Source organism: Pinus tabuliformis, chromosome 1_2 (genome assembly GCF_031772625.1).
Source record: "Pinus tabuliformis cultivar Carrire ecotype Pingquan chromosome 1_2, CPIR1, whole genome shotgun sequence".
Lineage (NCBI taxonomy): Eukaryota > Viridiplantae > Streptophyta > Pinopsida > Pinales > Pinaceae > Pinus > Pinus tabuliformis.
Window position 1 is genome coordinate 980,214,789 of NC_142298.1, and position 13,913 is coordinate 980,228,701.

The 13,913-nt window shown below is 35.9% G+C and overlaps 1 pseudogene across 3 annotated transcripts; it reads right to left on the minus strand.

Annotated features, from left to right (window-relative positions):
- Nucleotides 1-8,303: 8,303 nt before the first annotated feature.
- On the minus strand, nt 8,304-10,598 carry LOC149209286 (G-type lectin S-receptor-like serine/threonine-protein kinase SD2-5 pseudogene; annotated as a pseudogene). Of its 3 annotated transcripts, XR_016252207.1 has the most exons (3): nt 9,262-10,598; nt 8,689-8,992; nt 8,304-8,523 (listed from the first exon to the last, which is right to left on the minus strand). The product of XR_016252207.1 is annotated as a G-type lectin S-receptor-like serine/threonine-protein kinase SD2-5 pseudogene, transcript variant X2 (transcript). The 3 variants fall into 3 exon arrangements; XR_016252208.1 differs by lacking the exon at nt 8,689-8,992 and having other exon boundaries at nt 8,304-8,514; XR_016252206.1 differs by lacking the exon at nt 8,689-8,992 and having other exon boundaries at nt 9,262-10,596.
- Nucleotides 10,599-13,913: the final 3,315 nt, after the last annotated feature.

Sequence of the window (13,913 nt, forward strand, 5' to 3'; positions counted from 1 at the left end):
ATTTTCGTTTATTATAATGTGCACTCCACAGCCACAGAAACCTTTCTGTTCTGCTCCGACAAAATACGCTCTTGGCAACATTGAGTGTGCCTGTGCATAATCTTTACAACCCTCCTTTTTTTTCTTGTGAGGCTTTTCCGAAAGAGATTCATAGAAGGATACAATATTGGAAAAGATTTCCAAGAATGGAACTTTTCTGTCATTGAAAATAATATTGTTTCTCCATTTCCAAATGCTCCAAAGAGTGATAATAATTAACGGCCTCCATAAATCCTTTTGCTCACTCCACCAGAGAAATGCTTCAATTATGGAAGCATGAGAAATATGAGGGATTCCACAACAAAACTCCAGAGATTACCACAACTGCTGAGTTCTTTGGCAATTTAAAAACATGTGACAGTTGTTTTCCTCAACTGATCTGCAGATTGGACAAAAACCTAGACCTTGCCATCCTCGCTTTTTCAAGTTTTCCCAAGATAGGTTTTTGTTATGGAAGGTTAACCATGAAAAGTAAATCAATTTGGAAGGGCATCCAGATTTCCAAAAAACCATAGGGAAAATAGGACTGTGAGAGGCATCCTTTATCCCAATTAAATTCTGATAAACATCTTTAACATGCACCAGATTAATCCCCTTTGAATTTTTCCAGATGAGACAATCAAAATCCGATGATCGGAAAATACCGCAATTTCCGAGGCACGTCCTGATGTTCTCCCATTGATGAGCAATAGCAATCGGCATATCCAAAAATTCTGCTTCTTTCCAAAGAGGGATCGATCCCTGCCACCCGGAAATCAAACTGTCCCAATAGAAAAAACCTTTTCTATGGAAAAAATTTAACAGTGATTCAGGCACACTGATCTCCTTGGCACCACTCAGAAACTGGTCTTTTCCAATAAGGATCTTATTGCCGGCTTGGAAGCGCCATATTAAATTCTTCAGAAAATAATTTTCTACCTTACGGAGGCTTAACCATATTGAAGACCCATATGTGGAGCCAATCCTTCCCTCCATGAACCAGTGAGATATATCCTTTTTGCCCAAGTATTTCTTCTGAATTGTGGTACTCCATGGGCCCACTCCATAAATCCCTCTCCACAAAGACTTACATAAAAGTGCCTTTCCGAAAGTCCGTAAGTCCAGTAGACCCCATCCCCCCATGCTCTTCGGCAAAGAAATATCAGATAATTTAGAGAGATGGAATTTCCTTTTTTCCGCTTGGCCTCCCCATATAAAATTTGCAATTAGCTTATTCATTTTTTGAATGATTCTAGCAGGAAGAAAAAACAAATGAGCCCAGTATACTGCGAGTTGATTTAACACTGATTGAGCCAAGGTCACTCTTCCCGCCAATGATAGGCATATGTATTCTCAAACTGATATCTTTTTGTAGTATCTATCTACAATCCGTTGCCAGTCCATATTTGAATATCCATTTGCTTTTATATGGAAACCCAAATATTTAATTCCACGACTGATGGATTGCGCCTCTATTCCAAATAGTGCAGATAACCATTCTACTACTTCCTGGTTGGCATCATTGTGATAAATTATAGACTTCGATTTGTTTATTTGCAATCCTGTAGCAATTTGAAAATTTCTGAGGATATCATAGAAACATAACCAGTTGAATCTGCATAACATTCCGAACATAAGAATATCATCCACAAATAAATTATGTGAGATGGAAAGATTCTTGCAGATTTTCAATGGGCGACACCTGTTTTCCTTGACAGCCTTGTTGATATGGAGGCTAAGCGAATTCATAGCCAAGATGAATAAAAGGGGCGACAGTGGACAACCTTGGTGAAGTCCTCTGGCCACAAGGAAGTAAGAAGATGGAATTCCATTAACGATGATAGCATAGTTCACCTACTCAACACATGCCATGACCCAGTTTATCATGTTGACCCTTAGTCCAATCTTTGCAAGTAAGCATCTGGTGAAACCCCAGTCAAAGAAATTGTATGCCTTGCGGAGGTCAATCTTGAAAATGACAACATCACTTTTTTTAGAATGTATGGAAAACAAACCTTCTTGTGTGTTTTCTACCACGTCCATTATATTTCTTCCCTTTAAAAAACCATGTTGATCCTTTGTTAAGTATCTTGAAAGAGTTTCTTTGATTCTTTCTGCAATAATTTTTGAGATAATTTTGAAAGAGATGTTACAAAGGGATATTGGTCTAAAGTCCTGGAAGGATTCTGCTTCTCCTTTTTTGGAATGAGAGCTATATGAGTGAAGGAAGTTTTTTGATTGATACTGCCTGACATCCTGGACCCTTCTACCATCCTTAACAGGTCAGATTTGATGAGATCAAAAAAGTGAATGAAGAATTCTATCGTCCAGTCGTCTGGACATGGGCACTTATCCCTTTTAAAAGATTTCATTGTTCCTAACAGCTCCTCCTCGGATACTGGCTGAAAGATTCAGTCATTTAGTTCTTCATCGAACATCTGTGGGAACAATTCAATGCCCCAAAAAATATCTTGAATCCTACAGTCTTCAGTTCTCTTATACTGATTTTCAAAGTATCTCACGGCCTCGTTTGAAATGTCCTATTGAGAGTATAGAAAACCTCCTCTTCCATAACTTATTTTCCATATAGAATTCTTTTCACGTCTGGAGCTTGCAAAATTGTGAAAAAAAATTGTATTCTTGTCCCCCTCCTTAAGCCAGATTGCCCTACTCTTTAATCTCCAAAAAGTTTCCTCTTGTTCTAAGATTTTAAATTTTTTTCTTTTGGAGCTCCTTTATACAGCATCTCATTTTGAAAGATAGTAGATGAGCAGCCAGGGATCCCGATATGTTGTCCAATTCCTTCTGAATTTCCCGGAGAGCAGATCTATTCATTTGCCTTTTCTTGACTTGCCAATCCTTAACCACCTTTCGAATGGAGTCCATTTTGTCCCTGAACGTCAGAAAAGAAGGAAAGTTTCCAGATGATGACAACGCTCTCCAGGATTTTATTATAATATCATTAAACTCTTGATCTTCCAGACATTATCTATTGAATTTGAATGAGTAGCCTTTTCTAAAACCCTTTTCTCTCCAGCCTAGAAAAATCGGTCTATGATCTAATATGAACACATTCTCAATTGTTGAGAACAGCATGCCCATCTTATCAATTAGACTAGCATGTAGGATAAATCTATCAAGTCTCTTAACTATATAAGCTTTCTCAATTCTTCCATTTTCCCACGTCGGAAGCATTTTGGGAGGTATTATATCAACAAGGTTCCTGCTTAGAAGCTCATATTTGATTCGGTCTGCAAGGGGATCCTTTTTCCTGCTTATGCCCCACATTTCATCCAAATTTAAAGTGACATTAAGATCTCCTTCAATTTGGATTGCGAATGTACTTCGCTTTTAAAAAAAAATGCAAAGTGTATATTCCTCCCATCAAAATTGGGGAGCATGAACTTGATATTCCCGGTAACAATATTCAAGCCGAGGATTCTCCTATCAATGAGATTAGGTTTGCCTATGAATTTGATTAAGCTTATGTAAACAATATGTTAGTCTCCTTTCCTATATGCAATCTATATGGTATGAATGCACGGTAGTGAGGAAGACAATGGGTGAAGAAGGACATTACATGTGGATGGGATGGAAAGGACTTTACATGTGGATGGGATGGAGTGTATATCAACTATCACAACTTCATCTTTTCACATCAGACCTCTCAATGAAGAATGCTTTGGAGATATTATAACAAGTAGAGAGAACCTCCATTATATCACACTATTATGGGTGGAATGGGCTCTAAGACTTATATTATTACTTATTTGTACAACTAAATATAGATGGGGAATACTTATTAAACTCTAGCAATTGTTTTTCATCTATGTGACTTCTAGCTATTACATTGGTTAATAGTAATGGCAAGCAACTAGGAAGGATATTTGAGTAGGATAACAAAATTTCTACTATGGTTGTTCGGAAGGGAACATTTCAAGACCATCTTATGAGTGTAAGAAATCAATGGAAAAAAAGGCAAGGTCATTAAGAGAAAGGCAAAGTTTCCTCTTGTGGTAGCTTCAAGTATGGCCTAACAAATGGTATTTTCAAAGATAAATGAGAAATGAGAAAGAAGTAGAATCGTTCAAAAATAAGGTCATGGTAAAAATGGATTATATTTCTAGCATCTAACATGGCTCCCTTTGCAGGAGGGAAAGTAGCTCACTCCTTCAGAAATGTGGTGGTCGAAGGAGGCCCAAGGCGCATTCTAGAAAACTCAAAATTGATGTAGATATGAAAGTTGGATACAAGGGCTTTTTCACATCAATTTTCAATTACTTGGAATACAAAAACATAGTCTTTCGTAATGGTCCATATTTTTTCAATTCATCTAGATTTTATATGATACTTTCGATAGAAAGGTTCAACATTAATAAAGTGGACTTCACTACATCACTGATATGGATTCAACTTTATTATCTCTCTAAGAATTTTCGATAGAAAGGTTCAACATTAATAAAGAGGACTTCACTACATGACTGATATGGATTCAATTTTATTATCTCTCTGAGAATTCTAGGACCAAGAGTTACTCAAAGGGATTCATTAGGGGAATTTTGAGGTCTAAAATGGGTCTCCTAAGAAAAATGTACAACAAAAATAAACTTTATAAGAACCAATAGGATTCAAGATGATGATGTCAACCATGGGGGATGATTCACCATTTTTGGGGTAAAAAAGTAAAAAGATTAAAAAATAATAAAATAATAAAACTATTTTTTCAAATCGTATTTTCAACTTATCTCCCTAAGGTTCTACTCAAATTTTGAGCGGGAGTACTCGTTGGATGCAAAATTTAATTCCTCATCCAAGGAGTAATCATGTTGCATACTTTTTATAGACCTTGCTACATGAAAAATGATAAATACATGAAAAAATGTGATTGCAATCATGTTTTTCATGTATTTCTAATTTTTCGTTTAGTATGGTCCATCAAAAGTATGCAACATGAGGACTCATTCGATGAGGAATCAAATTATGGATCCAACAAGTGTTTCCACTTGAAATTTGAGTAAACCCATAGGGAGATAAGTTGAAAATACGAGTTGAAAAAATGGTTTCTTCTTTTTTCCCTCTAAAATTTGGTGATGTAATCTAATCTTATTTTATTATTTCCTCAGGAGGCCCATTTTAGACCTCAAAAATCCCCTAATGTGGAAATTATCTTGGATCATTTGTTATGTACTCATAAGCCACAAAACAAGTGAGGTATGCATCCTATGCATGCATATGTTTGTATATGTGTCCCAAACAACTCCTTTTATCGTATTCTTAATCTAAAAAGACAATATATGTCACCAACCCTAGATTATGAACACATTCCTCCTAGACATAGAAAACATCATGAGCATGGGAACCTATTCAGGGAATGCCCACTCAAATAGACATAGAAACAACCAAAACCTCAAGCTAAGAAAGATCAATATGTGTTTGAAAAGGTTACCAACAAAAGATTATATATAAAAAACAATGGAGGCATCTCAAGAGATAACCCAAAGAAAGTGACATATATTCATCCATATTGAAACCAAAATAAAATCAAATGAATAATTAATAGGAAAAAAAGATGAGAAAGAGAATATAACAGAAGTAATATATGGGCAACAAGAATATCTAGCTAAAAGAAGGAAGCTTCATAGTCAAAATGAAGATAACAACTGAGAGTATGTGGACATGACCCAAGAATAGGAGTTACCCATTGAAATAGAGGAGGGTGAGGAAATGGAACTCGAGAATGTATTTTTCTGATTGATAGCAACAACATGAAGAAACAAAGACCCACTATCAATCCCAAACTAGGAACTAGAAATAGTTTCAAATACTTCCATCAAGTCTCAACAGAATCACAAACATAGGAAAAAACGTCATCCTTCCATATTAGGATCAAGAAATCCAACAATAAGGGAAATACAAAATATGCTAAGTAGGAAAGGAAAGAGGAAGAAAGAGTAATAAGCAATTGATTCAAGAAATGGAAGTGCTTTTGGCTAACTATGTAAGGATAACGCTAATGACAGAGTCCTTTAAACCAACCACCCAAGTAGATCTATCAAAAAAATCTCATGGAATGTGAGACGTATGAATGGAAAGTCCAAGCACATAATTCACGAGACTAAAATCCTAGAATAAAAACCAACTATAGCTATGATTCAAAAAACTAAGTGTGGAGTCACATATATTTGAATGAATAACAAGTTTAAAATGGAAGAATAGCCAGGTAATGGAAATAGATGCATGCTGGGCCTCGGGAGGTTTAGCTATGTTATAGAATTTGGGGGAAATAATTATATTAGATTTCATGGCCACTCAAAGAACCCTAACAATAAAATCTCAGTAGGTAGCATCATAATCATATGGGTACATCACCAATTTTTATGGATCCAACACTAAAAAAGATAGAATTGATTTTCTTCAAAGTTTGCAACAAATGAATGGGGAAAGTTAAGATGGAATTGGATAATAGGACTCAAGTGATGTTAATATAATAAATTTTATAGCTAAAAAGAAAGTGGGGATTCACATACTTGATGAAGACTTAGTCCAATTTGAAAACATGATACATCAGATGAAGCTAATCAATCAAGAAACCAGTGATAGAACCTACACATAGAACAATCATAGAGGAGGAGAAGCTCAAATTGCCTCAATATTAGAAGGATTTTTTATATTAGAATTGATAATACATACATGAATCACTATTGATGCTATAATCATGCCCAACTATGGCTTTGGTCATTGGCCAATAGCTATGAACATAGACTAGAAGATAGCCCAAGAAATGAGCCTTTCCGATTTGAACCATTTTGGATTTGCCACCCTTCTTTCAAGGAAAATATAGAAAAATGGCATGAAGAGGATCTTGTCATTAACAAATCACTTATCTACAAACTTCCTAGAAAATTGAAATACATGAAGAGCTAGTTAAAACTCTGCAATAGAAAATCCATTGAAAATATTCATGATGAAAATGAACGACTTCACAAAGAGATGGAAGCGACATGGCTCAAAATAATCAATTAAGTAAGAATGGAGAAATTGGAATAGAAAGAAACAAGGACTCCAACTCAACTAGGAGAATTCCTAATTTAGGAAGAAATCAAGTGGAAGAAAAAATGTTTTGTATTATTACTAGAGGGAGAGTGAAAAACAAAATTATTTCACAAATTGATGCTACAACATTGCTAACACAACATAATTCATTTATTAGAAATATTCCAGAGAAAAAATTAGAGGATCATAATGAAAAAAGGAAGAGATGGTTTCCTATTTCAAGACTCTTCTCACATAACCCTCAAGGAAATAGAAGATGATGTCATGGACATGCCAAGAGGCAAGTCCCCTAGTCTAAATGGGTTTACTTCTAACTTTTTCTAATATTGGTAGTCAATAATTGATAATGATGTTTTATAGCTGATGGAAAACTCTAGAACTGGAAAAAAGACATCACCTAAAACTTTTGAATAAAAATTAAAGGTTGAAAAAGAATCATGAGCATAGGAAGCAATTCATATACGGAAGAAATGAAAACCGAAATGAAAACTTCTCTTCCTATTGAAAAAAGACATCACCTTAAACTTTTGAAGAAAAATTAAAGGTTGAAAAAGAATCATGAGCAAAGGAAGCAATTCATATACTGAAGAAATGAAAACCGAAATGAAAACTTCTCTTCCTATTAGAACACCAGTAGTAATTAAAATACAGGAAAGAAGTTGTTGATTTCAAAAGTCTTCTAAGGATGAAAATCTTACAAAGTATATAACAGATATTAAGAAAATTCTAGGAGAAAGCATACTAGCCTAGGTAAATGTGTAGTGGCTAGACAATAGGCAAGATGTTAGTAGCAAAAATTTAGAGCATAAGAAGAAAAAAAATTATATTAGGTTCCAAGGAGTGACTTGCTCTAATATCAATTGATCAGAGCCTCACTGCTTAGTTGAATCTTCCAAAACCTCTATTGAGAACTAATGAAGCAAACACAATCATACAAGATAAGATAAAAGACTTTGATATTCACTTGTATTATCATGAGGATTGATGGACTTTTAAGAAGATTACAAATACATATTTTAGAACTTGTCTCCTTTGTTGTGAATTGTGAAATAAGAAAAAGCTAAATACATTATTTAGACATTGTCTTTCTTGATATAAATTGCCTATGACTAAATATTTCCTTCCTCATTAAATGTTACCCTTATAAGCTAAGCAACCTAACTACCCATAAATGGAGATATTCCCTATCACCATTACAGCTTAAAAATAAATACAAACATTCATGATGGCCATAGTGCAAATAAACAGCCATCTTCTTACTAATGCTGTCACGGAATGTTACGCCTCTACTTATGATGTAGAGTAGCTCTGCTCCTATATTCTCTCTTTTGATAGCTCTACGCAAGACTACAAACCCCCAAAATCTCTGTTCAAACGGAGCAGCCTGGTGCAGAGCAACTCTTCTCTTTTCCTGTTCTTTCTCCTAATAGCCTTACTCAATGCCTGCAAAACCTGCAAGTAACTAATATCAACATAGTAGTGTAGATAAAATATTTAAACATGGAACTGATTTGCAGTAGTCTCACTTGTGTTTAAATTTCTAGAGGCAACACCTATAAATCTATAATATTTTATATTATAAACCATGTGAAAGCAAGTCACTTCACCAATTCCAACCTCTAAAATTTTAATATTTAAAACCGATATGCAATTTTGTCCCCCCGTCTGACTGAGAGCATTTCTTTCGTTGACTAAGCATGGTTGCAAAAAGAGAGGAAGTTTGTTGAGGCGTGTTACTTTGGCCTCCCTTCATAGAAGTGATAGTTCCTCTTCCTTTGTTTCGAAAGGCTGTTGGATTCAATGTGCTTATCAGGCTAGGCTTCATAATCAGTCCAACTACTTACACTGGATACCATCTATTGAACGTGGAGTAGTGTTTAGTTTGGTGATGAGAAGAAAACATGATTGTGCGGAGGAATTCCTGAATATTTAACATGGCAAATTCCTGAATATTTCAGAAATTTGAAAAAATATTTAACATGGCAAATATTTAAAGACATTAAGTTATGAAAAAATATTTAACATGGCAAATTCCTGAATATTTCAGAAATTTGAAAAATAGGAATAATGTCAAATAGTTAACTTAATTTTTATCTATTAAAACTTTAAAATATTCTAAAATCTATTATTCAACATAAAAATAATGGATAAACAAATAACGCTCAACATGGTACATAGTTTTGTAGAGACCTGTGCCTCAGCAGTCCAAATCCGGGGGCGTCTCGTCGTCGTCAAGCGAGGGGCCGAACGGAAGCGTGCACGCTAATGGAGGATCCATCATCTCCAAATCTCCTTCCAATAGTCGCACCACCGTTCCCATTGAAGGTCTCATGGCTGAATTGCTCTGAATACACCACAGCGCTGTCTTTATCAACCGATAAGCCTCATCCATCTCCTCTGGCCTCTTCAATTTCAACCCGCTCTCAATCAATTCATCCATTTTCCCTTGCCTCGCCTTCTTGAAAGCAACAGAAGGAAAATACCAATTTTCCGAATCCTGAGAGTGATCCACATTCTTGCTCCCCCTGATTATTTCCAGAAGTACCATCCCGTAGCTGAACACATCCGCCTTGTAAGTGATTCCCCACCCCACAAACCACTCGGGGGCCAAATATCCGGGTGTCCCCCTCACCCCTGTCACCACGCGGCTTTCCAAATCTCTTTTCAGAGACCTTGCCATGCCGAAATCGGAGACTTTCGCCTTGAAATTCTCATCGAACAGAATGTTCTGAGGTTTGACATCCAGATGCAGAATCCCGCGTCTGGAATCTCCGTGCAGGTACGCAAGTCCCCGGGCAGTGTCGAGCGCGATGGAATACCTAGTCTTCCAATGCAACTTTCTGTCCGAAGCGAACAGCCATTTATCAAGAAACCCGTTCGGCATGAATTCGTAAGACCAGAATACGATGCGGGCCTTCCACACACATACCACGCAAGCTCACGAGATTGGAATGATTTAGGGACGATATGGTGACGATTTCTGCACAAAACTCCCGCTGTCCATGCCCCGTCTGATTCAGTAGACATTGGACGGCCACTTGAGTACCATCCGTCAAAATTCCTTCGTATACCTTCCCAAATCCTCCCCTTCCAATCTCTTTGCTGAAGCTGCCGGTGGCCGTCTCCAGGGTCTGGAAACTGAAATTTGTTGGAAGACCAGCCAAACTCTTCAGATGATCTGCGTCAACATCATCCTTTGCAGCTTCATTCGCGTCGATAGGAGAAATTTGGATACCTTCAATTGCACTGGGGGAAGAAATATCTGTACCTTCAATCGGCCTGGAACGAGAACGAGAACGAGAACAATTCCAAAAATATCTGGTAAGTCTACATAAAAAACAGCCACAATTCCGGTGCGAACTGTGACCTTGGTTCTGTGGAGTGTCCATCTCCCTTATTCTTCACTTGCAGAAAATGCAGAGTGATATATTTTCTCTCAGACAATGCAGAGTGATCTCCTCGTAGCAAACTTAGACCATTCAAATCGTAGAAAACTTTAGACCATTCAAATATAGTGATTGATTTGATATTATGTTCATCACATTGATATCGGACACAGCCTTATCTTGTAGAAAACCACACGAGTAGTACATGTAAATTCTTAACCATATGTACAGGTTATATGTGGGCATTAATAGAACTTTGACTTTTATGTTCCAACCATAGTTTGACACAAAATTTTGGATGGTGGAAAGCCTTTGGATGTATAAAAAAACCTAGATGTATGAGAGCCTTTGGATGTATGAAGAGAACTTTGTCATGATTTATGATTATAGTCAAAGAGCGAATGTCATGTATAAAAAAGACTGGAATTCTTTTCACTAAATGAACGGTCCGTAGACAACGCCATTTCTCTGGTAGGAAGTATCTCCATAAATCTAATACTACATAGACTTTAAACTAAAAAGACGTTAATTTGCGCGTACTTTTATATGTTTGAATGAAATGATAAAGAGTTTCAGATAAAAAAATACTCTTGCATAATGGCGATGAATGGTATGGTTTCTTGCTGCAAAAGTGAGAAGATTCAATTATTTAAAAAAAAAAAATTAATCCATTAACTTAATTTTAGAAAATTATTTTAAATGTAAATTCTTATTACTAAAATGTTAGTAATGATTTCCAATAAAATGTTGTAATGATTTCCTTTGGAAGTCATTTGATTGTTTGAAGTTTTGGAAATGATATAATTTAATTGTTTTTAAGTTTTAAAAATAATATAATTTTAAAAAAAATAATATTTTTTATTTAAATTGTGATTTTTAACATAGAAGTAGATTTGTTTCTCTAAAGATTAAGAACATTGAAATTGTGTAAATTACATGACTAAATAATTTTAACAAAATTAAATAAATTAATTCAAAATTTATTGAATAAAATAAAATTTAAAATAATCAAATAAAATTTTCAATATATACCAAATACAAATCGAGAATAATAATCATTAATTAAGAAAATATTTTGGGTAGTAATCATATAGGAAAAAGATTTTTCGACGTGTTTTGAATCATACATGATATTCACTCTTTGACTCTAATGATAAATCATGAGGCTCTCAATGGAAACAGTAACAAATAAAATCTCTTGCTCATGAAATGTTATCACTCAAAAATTTCCCTAGCTGTGGGAGGAAATAACTAAGGTAACCTCAAAACAATCTTGTCGGTTGAAGTTGACCCTTCAACCCGGAGAGGGCTCTCTCCATAAAACTCAACTACCCTATGGTCATTGTAGTAAAAGGTTTTGTGCAATTGAGTTCAGGTGGTCAGATTTAGATCTATGGATGAATTGGTTGGGTGATTTTCAAAACCATTGGGCATGAAGTCCAACTATTTAAACGATTGAGATGACAACTCCAATGAACAAGTTGTACAAAGCATGAAAAGTCACAAGTCCTTTGACTGTTTGGAAAATTAGAAGAAAGAGAGACTGAAGGAAACAAATTTTATAGATGGTTGGAACAACAAATATTAATAATTGATAATTTAAGAGAGGAGCATCAAGGAAATCCAATCTCATAAACTAACATTCTTAGGCATGGAAAAATACAATTATATAGCAAAGAAAATACCAACAGGGAGAAGCAACACATGAATTTCCTACTAACTGCTCATAAACACTGTGAATAGATTCAAGGTTGCTCAAATATATCTAGATTACAAGCGTTTATTCAATAATTCCCAACATCTATTTACATATTCCAAAATTGTTTATATAGTGCTTTATATACGAGTTTTACAAAATAATAGTCCTTACATAATTACAGAAACAGAGCTAATTAAAATATCTCTCAAGTTCATGTATGCAAAAGATAAACTCTAAAATAATCCGAATGTCCTAGAATAACTATAGGAAAACATGCTTGCATTCACGCAAAAGAAATATCTGATCAACTCCTTCCATTGAAAGTAGAACATGTCCCCAATTGTAGTTTAGCATCTCTGCTATCACAACAGGTCCCTCTGCAACTGCTCCTTCTTTCTTTTTCAATTATGTTAGAAAATTTTTGGCATTCAAAACTAGAAATCAATTTTTTTTTAATGTTGATCTCCTTGATTGAAAATTGGAGTGATTGTAGTTGTTTTCGCCGCAATTTATGACTGTTGATTCCAAACTATGATCCCTCTTTTGTTGCATTTCAATAGCTGCTAACCCATCTATCTTTAACCTTCTGTATGTTCCTACCAGAGAAATCTTCGCTTTATTGTTTTCACTAATATTTCTCGGCCCAACCCTTTCTTGTATTTCTTCACCCTATGACCGAGGGCTATAACCATCAACTTAGCCTTGAAGTGCTTAAATCTTTTCGTTCATTGTCGAGGGGCTATTTCCTTTGTTAAATGCTTTGGGCTTGATGTTCTTTAAACTATAAAGACTACGTGCTAATCTCGATATCGAAGCTCCCTCTATTAGATCTTTTTAATGTATACCACTTTATATTGTGTGGGGTGTGAATGGTTGGGACGAGGACCGATTCCTTGGAATACTGTGTTATAAACAATCCCCACATGGGAACACAGTATATACGTCTCAGCCTTTATAATATCATAATATCACAATCAACGATTTTATAGTGTTGCATTTGGTTGCACCCTCCAAAACTTGCGATCTATGATATGCGATAGCCCTTGGGTTATCTGCCCCGACCTTAGGTTCTTTGAGCTATTTGTAACTGTGGGCCAACCCCCACATCGGAGCCCTTCTATCAGCAATTTCCAATCATCGGATGTACTTTGGTGCACAACTTTCACTTTCATCGATCACCTTCCGTACTTAACCCTTGGTTCTTTGGCACTTCTCGTGACCATAGGCCAACTCCCATATCGAAGCCCCCCAATCAGAGGTTTTCAATCGACAATTTCATAGTGTTGCACAACATGCCCCAACCTCTAATCATTGATCTCTGATATGTGATGTCATCATTGCCACGTGTCACATTGTAAGTGGTGACACGTGTCACCCTTTTTTGGCCCCTTATGACCCCTGAAAATGGAAAAATTGCCTGTCACGTGTCCACCATACTACCACGTAATGATGACGGCAGCTGCCACGTGGCCCTTATCGGAACCAATCACTTGTTGCCATGTGTCCAATTGGAGGAGAGAGAAAAGGAAGGCCCATGTTTGGTTTTGCAATGAAAATCCTTTATAAATTATTTTCAATGATTCCCGGGGTATTAACACTATCAACCCTTTGTATCACAATTTGCATATCGAAGCTTTTAAAATGGTGGTCACTCTGCCTCATTTGGAAATCGTCGATCGTCGATCGCCAATATCACTCTATGCTCTTATATTCTATGTGCCTTGGACCTCCGATTGCCGATACTATGAGACCTCCGA